This window comes from Lycium ferocissimum, chromosome 3 (assembly GCF_029784015.1).
Source record: "Lycium ferocissimum isolate CSIRO_LF1 chromosome 3, AGI_CSIRO_Lferr_CH_V1, whole genome shotgun sequence".
NCBI classification, from domain to species: domain Eukaryota; kingdom Viridiplantae; phylum Streptophyta; class Magnoliopsida; order Solanales; family Solanaceae; genus Lycium; species Lycium ferocissimum.
The window spans coordinates 25,024,305-25,027,447 of NC_081344.1; the positions used below are offsets into that span (position 1 = coordinate 25,024,305).

The following is a 3,143-nucleotide window of genomic DNA, read 5'->3' on the forward strand; positions in this document are numbered from 1 at the left end:
GGACATTGCTAAGATGTTCATCGATCACATTTTCAGATTACATGGCATGCCTAAAGATATTGTCAGTGATAGGGACCCTATCTTTACAAGTAAAGTTTGGCAGGAATTGTTTGCTATTCAAGGAGTTACTCTTAGTAGATCTATAGCATATCACCCTCAGTTTGACGGTCAGACTGAGGTGGTTAATAGATGCCTAGAAACATATTTGAGATGCTATTGTTCTGATGCTATCACTGATTGGGCCGAATACTTGCCCATGGCAGAATGGTGGTACAACACAACTTTTCACACCTCTATTCAGACTACACCTTATGAAGCCTTGTATGGGCAGCCACCCCCACTCCACTTGCCATATATTCAAGGTGAGTCTGAGGTGTTGGAAGTTGACAGGAGCTTGGTTGCTAGGGAATTGAAGTTGCAGTTGCTTAAATTTCATTTGGCTAGGTCCTAACAAAGGATGGTGGACCAAGCAAAAAAGAAAAGGACAGACAGACAATTTCGGGTTGGGGACTGGGTTTACCTAAAGATTCAACCTTACAGACAGTTGACACTCTCTAACAAGCACTTTTCCAAGCTAGCTTCCAAATATTATGGCCCTTATCAGATTCTAAAGAAAGTTGGTTCTGTTGCTTATACACTTTCACTTCCCCCTCACCTACTTCTTCATCCTACATTCCATGTATCTCTCCTCAAATTTTGCTATGAGGTTCCTGCTAACATCAATCATCCTCCAATACTTGATTTGTCTAGTCCCTATTGTCCCTCTCCTGTTAAGGTGCTTGATAGAAGAATGATACAAAAAGGAAGCAAGGCTGTTGTTCAATTACTTATTCAGTGGGATCAATTAACTGAAGATCATGCAACATGGGAAGATGTTAATGCTTTGAAAGTGAGGTTTCCTTCATTTATTCCTTGAGGACAAGGAATGTTTGAGAGGGGAGTACTGATATGACCTGTTAAATATCTCTTTCGACTGCTGCAATAGGGGTTGTACCCTGCATTTGAGTAGTAGTATATTCCAGTAGTTTAGTTAGTTACAATCTTTCTATATTGTCACTTAAGTCCTATTATTTCTTTTACACTTTAATCCTCCGGGGAGTTGGTTATATGTAGCTCACTTCTCAGTGAGCAGGGCAGCTGATTAGTGAGAATTATCTTACCTTCTTAGTTTTATTTCGATTTCCATTTATTTTCTCGCAATTCGATCTCAGTTCACATCATCCTCAAATTTTGTTAAGATGTGTATGATAAAAACAGACCACCGTTCGGAAGAAGACACTAAAATAACAATCACCTAATTTAAAGTTCAAAATGTTTAAAATAAATAACAATAATAATATTAATAATAACAGCAGCAGCAGCAGCAACAACAACAACAACAACAACAACAACAACAACAACAACAATAATAATAATAATAATAATAATACTAATAATAAAGTTAAAATAGAAATTAATAAGATATATAGCACATGATGAGCGGATTAGGCGTACATCACGGATTGAACCTCGCCACATACAAAAGCCTAATATTTAAGTAGAGAACGGTAGAGGGGCGACCTCATTATTACCAAATTTTGATTTGTGTCCCACTAACCCTAATTTTTGGTTATCAAAACAAATTAATAAGAAGGCTGAGTAATATCAGGCAACCACAGGCCCAAAGGCCCAAGGGTTCAACTGTCTATCTTTGACTATGTATATTATATAGTCAAATTTGATTCTCTCAAAATTTCCCAACAATTATTTTATTTCAAATGGTACAAGAAGTGTGACTACCCGATCATGTTCTTCTACTCTTTTAGAACTATCAGCCCTAGTGACTACCAAAAGTGTGAGATCAGTTCTAATTGCTATAAACATGTTTCTCCATGGTCCAACTAAAAGTTGTATCACTCATAACATAAACAAAGAGGTAAAACTTAGTACTCCTTTTTATCAATGTATGTATTCTGCTTTATGGCTACACTTGGCAATAGAAAAGAAAACTGATGAGTCATGCAATAAAGCATTCTGTGATTCAATTCCAAAATCAACCTTAAAGTTTAAAATGGGTAGCTAAAATCGAGGAATCATATGAGAAGAAGAGGGCTCAAAAGTAATTTGCAAAATTGCTACTTTTATTAGCATATTATTAGGACTCACAATTGAAAACTAGCGATGAGGGAAAGTGCGACAGAAAAAGGTGATTTGGATATGTGATATCAGACATAGCAGGCCAGTCAAAGTCCATTATTTGAAAATTACATTAAACAAATTAAAAGTACACTTTACTTTAAATTAAGCCGTTAGCTCAGTTGGTAGAGCGCAAGGCTTTAACCTTGTGCTCGTGGGCTCGAGTTCCACGGGGGCGACTCTTAGCGTGGGACAATTGGTGGAAAGAGAACTGACGGTGAGCGATGGAGAGGAAAAGAAAAACTTATATTTGACAACAAATTTTTTTTTGTTGTAATAGCTTTATCATTGTTGCAAAACTGTACTTTTGGCAACAAAAAAAATATTTTGCTGTAATTTTAACTTTCCCAATGACTATTGCAACAACGTTTTTTTTTTTTGACAAAAAAATTAAATTCTTTGGCAAAAAAAAAAAAAAATCATTTGCCAATAATAAAACTAAGTTGTTGCCAATTATAAAAAAATTTGTTGCGATTTCTATACTTTCTTGTAGTGGGAACTGAGTGTTGATGGTCTACTGCTGCAAAGAAGAGTCCGAGAAAACCATATGCAGCGCCTTGCCATGATTTTTGCCTGGGAATGACAAAAGGTGACATTCATTGTTACCCATCGCTTCATAATGTATTGTATTTTGTAGATCCTATGTTTGGATAGACGGGTAAGTTACTAAAATCCGTAAACTATTGTAAATATTAAATTTATCAATAACTACTACACGTTTTTTTTTAATAAATCAACGAAAGCTAAAATAATATTTGGACTTAGGTTTAAGAACTTAAAGAGAAGAAAAAAAAAAAAAAAAACTCAAGCCAAAATCAAACACAATTAAATTCATGCAACTGGGTGTATGAACATAAACTATTTAATAGCACATGCATGCTACATGGAATATTATCTGCTGCACTTAAAAAAACGAAACATGCAATTCAAATACAATTATTTTCAAAAAAATATTCTTAAAAAGTTTC

General features: G+C 35.0%; 1 long non-coding RNA gene across 1 annotated transcript in view; it reads right to left on the reverse strand.

Moving 5' to 3' along the window:
* The window catches only part of LOC132051062 (uncharacterized), a 4,669-nt gene extending 1,907 nt beyond the window's left edge, over positions 1-2,762 (reverse strand). The window contains exon 1 of the long non-coding RNA XR_009413561.1: positions 2,676-2,762. This is a non-coding gene — a long non-coding RNA (uncharacterized LOC132051062). The remainder of the gene's footprint in view (positions 1-2,675) is intronic.
* Between the last annotated feature and the right edge of the window lie 381 nt (positions 2,763-3,143).